This window comes from Tenrec ecaudatus, chromosome 5, assembly GCF_050624435.1.
Source record: "Tenrec ecaudatus isolate mTenEca1 chromosome 5, mTenEca1.hap1, whole genome shotgun sequence".
NCBI lineage: Eukaryota > Metazoa > Chordata > Mammalia > Afrosoricida > Tenrecidae > Tenrec > Tenrec ecaudatus.
In genome coordinates, this window is record NC_134534.1 from 16,997,992 (window position 1) to 17,010,521 (window position 12,530).

Genomic DNA, 12,530 nt, shown 5'->3' on the forward strand with positions numbered 1-12,530 from the left:
CTTCTTGGTAAAAGCAGATGATCTGACCAACCATATACATGTAGGAACATCCACCACTACAGATGTAACATTAACTCTTTCACCTTTTATAATCATCTGGTTTCCCTAATGTCTTCCTTAATACCCTATTAGCTAACTGACCTGCTTCATAGAGCTTATATCATAGGTCTATGTTTCAGTTAATCCTTTGTGATCATCATTAATACTAGTAAAGAGCCTCTTCAGTTAATTATCTAGAAAAACAATAACAATTTTAATTCAGGATCTGGCTCCCAGTATGGAAAGAGAGGGAAATATAATCCTTTACTTAATGTTACTTGAATGTGATTGATTGATGGATAGCTGGAAGGACTGTGCTCGCATAGGTAGGTGCCCAGTAGGTAGGTGTATATTGCTGATTTGAACTTGTACTTGTGTGCTAGTACAACTTCTTCATGATTTTTATGTGCACTGGACTGCTAACCACAAGGTCAAAAGTTTTAAAGTACCGGCCACTGCAGGGGAGACAGCTCAGGCTTCTACTGCCACGAAGGCTTACAGTCTCAGAAAGCCACAGCCACAGCTTGACTCTGCCCAGCCGGGTGACTAGGATTCAGAATCGACTCGATGAAAGTAAGTTTTGTTTTGTTCTTTTTCACATCTACTTTATCATTTGGACTCTCTCCATTCAACAGTTTTGATGGCTCTCCATTCAACATTTGGGTAACTCATTAGAGAACAGATTTTCTCCGGATGAACATAGATAATGCATTTTTCTCCTAAGTATGTTTTAAAAGCCATAGCTTGGAAAACCTCAGGTGAAATTGATTTCTTGGGCAAATTACTTGAGGAAGGGATTCCAAGACCACTTGTTTCTGGAGAAATTTTATTTCTTCCAGATCACCTGGAGCTCACACAAAGTGTAACCTGCCATGCTATCCAGGTTTCAACAGAGACTGATTGCTGTGTTTAGCCAAAAAAACAGAACAATGAAGTACACAAAACTCTTTTATGAGCTATTTATTCACTAGGTCAAGCCATCTGTTTGGTATTATGTGTTTGAATTTTGAGAATGCAATAAAAGCCAAGCAAAATTGAGGAAATTAATTCACCTTAAGAAATTGACCTTACCAACTTTTTCCAGAATAATACTTGCTTATGAGTAAATTACCTTTCATGTTTGTAGCAGGTATACATTTTCTGGTAAGTGTGTGTGTGTGTGTGTGTGTGTGTGTGTGTGTTTTCTCTCTCCAAATGAACTCTTTCAAGAATATATAGGCTGGCATAACTTGAAGTAGCCCTGAGCTACTTCTTGGTTTTTAAATTTTTTAAAAGTTGTTTCAGCTCAACCTAAATTAGGAAATCATTACTTGGAGCAAATATGTGGAACGCAGTACCATCGCACTTTTGATTTAATGAAGGTGCTCACTATTCTCCATGGACATCCTCTGCCTTCTTTGGAAACAAGACTATCCCTGCTAGCATCACTAGCTATCACATCCAGCACAGGCTAGATCCCTATATAAAATAACCATTAAGACCACCCCATAATCTATTCCTGTAAAATCTACAGCCTAGATTAAGGATCTGTGTTACTTTAGAGGTCAAACAGGATTGCTGTGAGTTGAAATAGACTTGACAGAACTCAACAACAACAATGTGTCTACTACTTTTGTCATCTTTTCTCATCATGAGGCACGTATGATACTTTTACATCATTAAACTCATAACTTTTCAATTACTTTTCTTCTTTCATGTACCACTGAAACATTTTAAATATTTCTGTATAGGCTTCACATTTAATGATATTTTAGAGGATCATATCATTTTGGTATCATTTATTGGTGACATGTAAACTCAAGTAATATACATAATTTATTCAATCATTTCCTTGTATTGGGAACCAAGATTTTTTTCTGGCTTTATTACTTCTTTCTGTTATGAACAACATTTTTATACATATGTCTACAGGGAGTTTCTTGACCAAAAACAGACTATTCGGGGGACTTCCGGGAAGATGGCGACGGAGTGACACATACCAGAGGGACTCTGCAGAAACGAGCCCAGGAGGAGCATCATAAAGATAAGTAGGCACAGACCCACGGGGTTTTGAGGGGCTGGGGCTTTTGGCTTACCTCAGTGGAAGCCGGCTGGGCTTGATTTTAGCTTAGCCACTGTATCTGCCAGATCCGGGACCATTTGGAGCCTGTAGTGGGGCTTGGTCTCAACACAGCCAATTTTCCCCTGCCTGCCTCAGGGCAGGGACAGGACCCTTGCAGTTCCACAGGCAAGGTTCGGGGTTCAACTACGTTGTTGCTTCTGTTTACATCTCTGCTCTCTGTTCCCACACAACCTTGGAGGGCTGCGCAGGGGCTCTTTCACGGCACAGCCACAGCTTGCCACGCTGCGTCTGAGCAGGGACTAAGCCCAAACCCTCACAACTCCATGGGCAGGGATCAGGGTTCAGCTACATTGCTGCTTCTGTTAACATCTATGCTCTCTGCCCCCCAACTTCTTTAAGGGCTGCTCAGTGACTTTCTTGCGATTCTTCTAGTGGCTCAGTGGTGGCCTGCCACTGGGGCTTGGGGCAGGGAGTAAGCCCTTGCAGCTCCACAGGCAGGGAGTGGGACTCAGCTACACAGTTGCTTTTGCTTTCCTTGCTTCCCTATATCCCTGCACAGTCTAAACGGTCTTACTTTTTAATTTTTCTCCTCCTCTTTGTCTCTGTCATGTTCTCTCACACTCCAATGTTGACCTACAGAACATTTCCTTTGCCCTAGGGCATTTACACCTGTGCCACACCCAGGTAGGTGAGCTCCACCCTGCATTCTCTCCAGGGAATTCCTGCCTATGTACCTGGGGGCATAAGGTAGCTCAGCCAACACTTATCAACATTACAAGCAATTGAGGAACTTCAGCCAAACCTCTGCAACACCGAGGCAGGCAACCAACCAGCTTACTGTGGCACTCCCCTGATAGGGAAGCCACAGGAGGATAAAATGGTATGTTAATCCCATAGTAAAATCAGCTGTAGGCAGTTTGAAGAAGCATTCCTATAAGTCCCCCAGAGAGAGCCTGGAAAATGGCACCTGGTCCCTCTAAAACAACTCAACGCAAACCGCCATTGGCCCCAATGACCTCAACGAAAAAACAGGAGAAACAAAAGGCAAAGGCAGATGTCCTGAACATAACAACATACATAGAAGGAGCAGACATTGAGATGCCACACAAAGAAATTGTCAGAATGCTGCTTGGAGTCATACAGGATATGAGGGAAACAATACAGAAAAAGGATGAAACGTTAGAGGAGATAAAAGCCATACACCAAAGGGAAATACAGGAGTTTAGGGAGGAGATAACAAAAAACAGCAGCAGAATCATGGTCCTTGAGAATCGATTGGAGGAATCAGAGCCACATCAGTGACTTGGAGGACAGCCAAGCAGACTTTAATAAACGTGAACAAAAATCTAATATGGTCATCAGAGAAGCTGAAGAAAACTTAAGAGCTATGTCTGATGCTATGAAGCAGAACAACATTAGAATTACTGGCTTACCGGAGGAAGAAACAACAAAGAAGTCATCTGCAACAATAGCTAGAGAATTCTTGGAGGAAAACTTTCCCAGCCTAATGAATGAAAACCAGGGAACCATTCAGGAGGCTGAAAGAACACCAGCAAGATTGAACCCCAAGAAGAAGTCACCAAGGCACATAATAGTTAAACTATACAACTTTGAGGAAAAGAAGAAAATCATGAGAGCAGCTAGGGAAAAACAAGCAATCACATATAAAGGTTCCCACATAAGAATATGCTCAGACCTATCAGCAGAAACTATGAAAAAGAGGAGAGAGTGGAGTAACATATTCCAAAAATTGAAGGAAAACAACGCAAATCTAAGAATACTCTACCCAACCAAATTATCGATCAAGATCAATGGAGAATTAAAAATCTTCCCAGACAAGGAAAAACTCAAAGAATACATTAGAACAAACCCAGCCTTACAAAAGATCCTTGCCCACTCAGTATGGGCAGAACAACACTCACCAAGCATAAATAAGAGATTGCCACATAGAACACCCTCATCCAGAGGGCAACAAAGAGAAAACAGACCCCAAGTTAGCAATGGCTTAAGGATGGAAAGAAGTCAAGAATGACACACACACACACACACACACACACACACACACACACACACACACACACCCCACACTGAGAAAGGAAAGTAGGAAAACTGCCAACACAAAAGGTATAAGATGACATCACATAGCCCGCAGATGGAGATAATAACCCTGAAATCAATGGCCTGAACTCAGGCATTAAAAAACGGAGACTAGCAGATTGGCTTAGAAAGCACAACCCATCAATCTGCTGCCTACAGGAGACACATCTCAAGGCTACAGACAAAAATAGGCTGAGAATCAAAGGCTGGAGAAGGACCTACCAAGCAAACAGCAATACAAAAATGCAGGGGTTGCAATCCTAATCTCGGATAAAATTGAACTCAAAGTGTAAACCATAAAAAGAGATAACGAGGGACACTATATAATACTCAAGGGAATCGTAGACAATGAACCACTAAGCATTGTCAACATATATTCCCTGAATGAGAGACCAGCTGAATACGTCAACCAAACACTCCAAAAGATTAAGAACGAAATCACAGACTCGACACTTATAGTGGATGACTTCACCACACCACTCACTGAGAAAGATAGATCACAGGGAAAGAAACTCAACAAGGAGACTAGAGAGCTAAACTCCACAATTAGACCATTTGACCTGATGGATATTTACAGAGCTTTTCATCCAAATACAAAAAATTTCACATTCTTTTCAAGTCCCATGGCACATATTGGAAGATAGACCACATGCTGAGGCATAAGGCAAATCTACATAAATTTAAGCACATCGAAATAATACAGACCTCTCTATCTGACCACTGTGCCATAAGACTGGAAATCAACAAAAGGAAGACAAAGAAAATAAGAGCAAACATTGGAGGATGAATAACTCTCTACTGCAAAAGGAGTGCGTACTGGCACAGATCAGAGATGAAATTAGGAAATTTCTAGAAACCAACAAAAATGAGCACACGAAGTACCAAAACTTATGGGACACAACAAAGGCAGTCATCAGAGGAAGTTTCATAGCAATACATGCACTCTTGAGAAAGGAAGAGAGACTCATGATTGATACACTGGCACAAAATTTACAAAAACTAGAGCAGAGTCAGCAGGACAATCCTACTAATACCAAAAGAAAAGAAATTATAAAAATCAGGGCTGAGATCCAGGAGAGGGAAAATAAGAAAACTATGGAAAAAATTAATATCGCTAAAAGTTGGTTCTTTGAAAGGATAAACAGAATCGATAGACCACTGGCAAACCTAACCTAACAAATCTCAATAGCAAGAATAAGGGATGAAAGAGGGGTGATTACAACAGACCCTAATGAAATCAAAAGGATTGTTACACAGTACTATGAAGGATTGTACTCCAATGAATTAAACAATTTGGAAGACATGGACAAATTCTTGGAAAAACAATCCCTCCCTAGACTATCCTCGGTGGACATCAAGAATCTCAACTGACCCATGGCAATAGAAGAAATAGAAAAGGTCATCAAGGGATTACCAACAAAAAAAATCCCCTGGGCCAGATGGCTTCACTGGGAATTCTACCAAGCATTTAGGGAAGAACTAACACCAATCCTACACAAACTTTTCCAGAACATAGAAAAAGATGGCAAACTCCCGAACTACTTCTATGAATCTAGTATAACTCTGATACCCAAACCGGGCAAGGATCCCACAAGAATTGAGAACTACAGACCAATATCCCTAATGAGCATTGATGCAAAAATCCTTTACAAAATACTTGCCAACAGAATACAAAAGTATATAAAACAAATAATTCACCATGACCAAGAGGGATTCGTACCAGGGATGCAGAGATGGTTCAACATATGAAAGACCATTAGTATTATTCATAACATTGACAATGAAAAACTATAAGAACCACATGATAATATCTATAGACGCAGAAAAAGCATTCGACAACATCCGACACCAATTCCTGTTTAAGACACTTGCAAAGATAGGAATGGAAGGAAAGTTTCTAAAGACAATACACGTTATATATGAAAAACCAACAGCCAACCTAGTAGTCAATGGAGAAAAGACTAACACAATCCCACTGAAAAAGTGGACCAGACAAGGATGCCCCTTGTCCCCACTCCTATTTAATATCGTGCTGGAGGTTTTAGCTAACAGCATAAGACAAAGAGACATCAAAGGTATTTGTCTGGGGAAGGAAGAGGTGAAATGATCATGATTTGAAGATGATATGATTTTAAATATGGAAAATCCCAAAAGTTTGACAAGGGGAGTAGTGGAAGCAATAGAGGAGTTTTGCAGAGTGGCAGGATACAAGATCAACAAACAGAAGTCCATCGGACTGTTATGCACATCAGATAAGACCACAGAAGAAGAGATCAAAAAGGCGGTACCCTTCACAATAGCCAAACACAAATTGAAATATCTAGGGATACACCTGACTGAAAAAACAAAAGATCTATACAGGGAAAACTATAGACCACAATTACAAGAAACTAAGAGCAGCCTCAACAAATGGAAGAATATCCCATGCTCCTGGATTGGAAGACTCAATATAGTTAAGATGTCAGTTCTGCCAAAAGCACTACATAAGTTTAATGCCATCCTGATACAATTCCCTCATCTTTCTTCAAAGAAATGGAAAAACTCATTACCAACTTCATATGGAGAGGGAAGAAGCCCAGAATTAGCAGAGAACTCCTCAAGAAGAAGGACACCGTGGGAGGGCTTGCTTTACCTGACTTTGGCACATACTATGCAGCCACAGTTCTCAAAACTGCATGGTATTGGTACAATGACAGATACTCAGACCAATGGAAAAGAACTGAAAACCCAGAAATAAAGTCATCAGCATACAGACAGCTGATCTTTCCTAAGGGCCCCAAAAATATCAAATGGAAAGCAGATGCCCTATTTAAAAAGTGGTGCTGGAAAAAATGGATATTTACCTGCAGAAAAATGAAGCAAGACCCTTATCTCACTCCATGCACAAGAATAAACTCAAGGTGGATCACAGACCTTGAAGTTAAATCCCAAACTATTAGGGCTATCAATGAGGGAATTGGGACCAACTTGAGAACTTTGGCACCGGGAATACACAGGCTATCAGAAATAGGGAAGGACACACACAGAGGAGGCACAAATTGACAAATGGGATATTCTGAGGATAAGACAGTTGTGTACATCTAAAGAATTCACCAAGAGAATAATAAGAGAGTCCACAGACTGGGAAAACATCTTTAGCAATGACACATCAGACCAAGGCCTTATTACTAAAATCTACAATACTCTGCTAGCTTACAAAAAGAAAAAAAAAAACTAATAGCCCACTTGAGAGGTGGGCAAAGGACTTGAACAGAAATTTCACAGGGGCAGAATTCTGAATGGCCAACAAACATATGAGAAAATGTTCCTGATCTTTAGCAATAAGAGAAATGCAAATTAAAACAACAATGAGGTACCACCTGACACCCTCAAAGGTAGCCCAATTAAAAAAATGAGAAAGCAACAAGTGTTGGAGGGGCTGTGAGGAGACAGGAACTCTCATCCACTGCTGGTGGACCTGTAAGTATGTACAGCCACTATGGAAATCAATCTGGCGATATCTAAAACAGATGGAAATATAATTACCATATGACCCAGTAATCCCCCTATTGGGCATATACCCAGAAGAGGCAAGAAATAAACCAAGGCCAGACATCTGTGCTCCAATGTTCATTGCGTCACAGTTCACAATTACAAGGAGCTGGAAGCAACCCAAATTTCCATCAACTGACACGTGGATTAAGAAACTGTGGTATGTACATACAATGGAGTACTACACATCACTAAAAAGCAGTGACGAACGTGTGAGGCACATAGCGGCTTGGGAAGAACTAGAGGTAATCATGCTAAGCAAAGTAAGTCAGACACAAAAGGACAAGTACAATATGAGCCCACTGAGGTAAGTATTAAAAAAAATGCAAAAGGGGCATAGGGATAAAGCTACTATATACAAACATTTTTTGGGGCGAGGACTGTGTAGTATGGCAGAGACCAGATCAAGTCCAGGGATGCACATGGTAGACAACTGGGGAGAAGGTGGGGAAAGAAAAATAAAGGATGACTATAAGGAAGAAAAGGAGAGCAGGGCCATGGGGCACTAACCCACCCAAGGGGAGGGTATTGTTTATATCTCCACAGGGAAAGAGGGGCCAGACTTCAACCCAGTGCCTCAAGGTGTGAATGCAACATTCTGGCATGGAGTAGGGAACCAGTGGAGAGGACTGGGAGGCTGGTCTCAGCACCAAAAATTAAGTGAATGCCTGCCCCTCCCCCCAGAAGAATTTGTTCCAAAAGATGACATTGATTCTGCAGCTCTGGGAGAGGAACATGTCTGATCAGAGCGCATGGGAGCAGATGAAGGGGGAGGAGGAGAGAGTAGAGCACAGCCTGGCCCACCAGGCCTTGAGGATGATGTTCCTGATTGGAGCAGCCAGTCCACAGAGAGGACAACATGGCTGGCCCCACTTTGGGACATAATGCCCCTCAATGACCCATGGCGCTACAGGGGACAGCACCGGAGACGGTGTGGGAATTGCACCTGACTTGATCCCACCACATCAAGGCGAAGCACTGGGGGAGTGCAGCAGAACAGTGGGGGAATGGGGTGGTGGGGTCCCCAGGGAGTGCTGGGGGTGGACTTTGGGGCCAGGGCATGGTGCCCCAACAGAATGGACCGAAAAACACTCCTAAGGGCCAACGAACTATCCTTGAACGGACTACAAGCTTTTCTTTCTTGATGTGTTTTGTTTTGTTCTTTGTCAGTGGTTTGCTGTTGTTGTTTTATTGTATACTGTTGCTTTGTTTTCCTCTGTCTTGTTTTTGTGCATGTTATTATCTCCACAGGTCTGTCTAAATAAGATAGGCTGGATGAACTATCTGGGGGGAAAACAACGGGACCGACAGTTCCGGGGGGACTTGGGATAAGGAGAGGTGGGGTGGGTAAGGAAGTGGTGTTAACAAACCCAGGGACAAGGGAACAACATGGGATCCAAATTGGTGGTGAGGGGAGAGTGGCAGGCCTGGTAGGGAATGATCAAGGGTAAGGAAACATAATGAAGAGGTATAGCTGTAACCCAGGTGGGGACGGAGCATGCTAGTGGGGCAGGAGAAAGGTCAAGGGAAATAGAGGAAAGAGCTAGGATGCAAAGGGCATTTATAGAGGTCTAGACAAAGACATGTACATGCAAATATAAATGAGGATGGGGAAATAGATCTATGTGCCTCTATTTATTAAGGTGGCGTAAGGACCTTGAGCCTCTACTCAAGCACTCCCTCAATGCATGAATACTTCCTTCTATTAAATTGGCATTCTATGATGCTCACCCTCCCGACACAACCGCTGAAGCCACAGTGAGTGAAAAAACAAATGTGGTGAAGAAAGCTGATGGTGCCTACCTATCAAAAGAGATAGCGTCTGGGGTCTTAAAGGCTTGAAGATAAACAAGTGGCCATCTAGCTCAGAAGCAACAAAGCCCACATGGAAGAACACACCAACCTGAACTAAAAATCATGTCATTGGGTGCACACCACCATGATACGATCGCTGAGGACAAACGGGTGCATAAGCAAATGTGGCGAAGTAAGCTGATGGTGCCCGGTTATCAAAGGAGATAGTGTCTGGGGTCTTAAAGGCTTGAAGGTGAAAAAGCAGCCATGTAGCTCAGAAGCAACAAAGCCCACATGGAAGAGGCCCACCAGCCTGTGTGATTACGAGATGTCGAAAGGATCAGGTATAAGGCATCATAAAAAAAAAATCTTACCATAGTGAATGAAGGGGGAAGTGCATAGTGGAGACCCAAAGCCCATTTGTCGGCCAATGGAGATGCCCTCACCGAGGGTTCAAGAGGAGGAGATGAGTCAGTCAGGGTGCAATGTAGCACCGATTAAGAATACAGCTTTCCTCCAGTTCCTAAATGCTTGCTTCCTCTCCCCCCACACCCCCCTCACTACCATTATCCGAATTCTACCTTGCAAGTCTGAATAGAGCAGAGGTTGCAGATAGGAGCTGAAGGCACAGGGAATCCAGGGTAGATGATACCTTCAGGACCAGGGGTGTGAGGGGTGATGCTGGGAGGGTAGAGGGTGAGTGGGTTGGAAAGGGGGAACCGATTACAAGGATCTACATGTGACCTCCTCCCTGGGGGATGGAAAACAGAAAAGGGGGTGAAGGGAGACACCGGACAGGGAAAGATATGACAAAATAATAATTTATAAATTATCAAGGGCTCATGAGGGAGAGGGGAGCAGGGAGGGAGGGGTAAAAAGAGAACTTGATGCAAAGGGCTTAAGTGTAGAGCAAATGCTTTGAAAAAGATTAGGGCAAAGAATATACAGATGTGCTTTATACAATTGATGTATGTATATGTAATGATTGTGATAAGAGTTATATGAGTCCCTAATAAAATGTTAAAAAAACTATTCTCAGAGGACATAAAAATCAATTGGCACAACAATACACACATACACTCACAAAATTCATCATTATGCTTGATGAGTAGTGGCTGGGGGCTTAAAAGCTTTTGAGCATTAAGTCTGAAAATAAGTTCATCCCATGGCTTAATTTTCAGCCATTCAGTAGACAACTCTGTAAAAGTAGCGATAACACCAGGAAGGTACACACACAGACTAATCAACTATTTGAAATGTAAAATGTCAACATTTACCAAGTTTCAGGACCTTTTACCAAAGTTCAGAAGGGTCAGGAAAGAAGGAGGAATAGAAACAGAAACACCAGGAGGACATAAGATGTTTCATTGTGAGGATAGCAATCAATAGCGTGAAACAAACTGTGTATGAATTGTTGAGTAGAAAACTGATCTGCTCTGTACACCTTCACCCAATTCATTCTAAGAAATTAAGAAACATATACAAACACGCAAGTAGTCATGCGCTAAAACTGTTGGTCTCTCACCATCCAGATCAGAGTGAAGAAAATCAAAGATACGTCCATGGAAACAATTAGTGCAAAGGATTAATAGATCACATCCAAACACCAGCCTCCATCACTGTGAGATCAGAGGAACTACGTGACACCAGGTTACCACTACTGATTACTGTGAAAGGTAATGCATGAAAAATTCTTGATAGAATGTGAGAAATATGTGAACTAAACCTCAAGTTCACAAGCAAATACCAGGTTTACTGCACTACTAGAAGTGAGTGGAGCCCCCGAAATGATGGTCCTTAATTACCCTTCAAGCCTGCAACTCAGCTAACCACTGTGGCTTAGTGTTTTAGCCAACAACAGACAAGTCGATAAGGGGAATGAAAAGAGAGTGATACACTCTTTAGAATCCAATGGCTTGCTTGTTGGATTTCTCGGATTTCCTATGTATAGGAATAGATCACCTGAAAATGTGGTTTTACTTCTTTATCTCCTCTAATCACTAGGGGGGTGAGGAAGGAATTATGTTTCTCTCATTATTAACAGTCGTCTGAGTGCCAGTGCAGTTTGGGTGGGTTCTTTTTGTTCTTGTCCCACTGAAAAACTGCTTGCGATGATTAAAAATGGCCAAACTTAATTTGGCCAGTTGGCATTTCTTGTTCAAATTTTGTTCAGTTTTTCTTTTAATTGGTATTTGATCTACTTTTTATCTTTTTCTTTGAAGCTCAAATTTTCATGATCATCATCCATATGTGTTTTACTTTTTTGGTTTTTATTGTCTGTAGAGGTATGGATTGTCTATCTGCTGACTTTCAAATCTTGTATTGACCACCAGAATGTGTAGAATTTTAATGCTAAGTATTTTCATAATTTTACAGATGCTTAAACTTAAATTTTAAAAATGGCCTTCATACCATATGTAATACAGGTAAACCTAAGACATGGCTTTTAATTTCAAATTCCTTCCAATCTGGATGAGGAAATAATAGCATTTTTAAAATGAAAACTTGGTATGGGATTGGAGCTGGCAGCAAGTAGGCAGCCTATAGAGTTAGGGATCATAGGATTTTGAACACTAGTAGCTCACAATGGTAAGAATGATAACCGAAAACCCAATGCAAAGGTACAGATAAATGGTGAGCAAAAAGTTACACACAATCTGTGATGTAAAGAAAAGATGAAGCTGCCAGTTCACAGCTTTTGAAAAATGTTTTTTCTCTTCTAAGGTTGAATCTCCCCGGTGTTTTTTTCTCTTGGTTCCTGTCTAGCAGTTGTACTGAGTGCTTTCCTATTTATAAGCAGTCAATATTCTGCATCTTTTCCTACAATTATTTATGAGATTTTCTTCATGGCAGCCTGCATATGTGCCTACTTTGAGACCTGGATCGCCCACTTCCTGGCACTATCAAGGACATGGAGAAAAGGTAAGCTTTTTTTTTGGTGAGATGTGAATATATAGGCTTTGTGACTATGTGATGATTTAGCAGATGGATATTGAAACAATATATA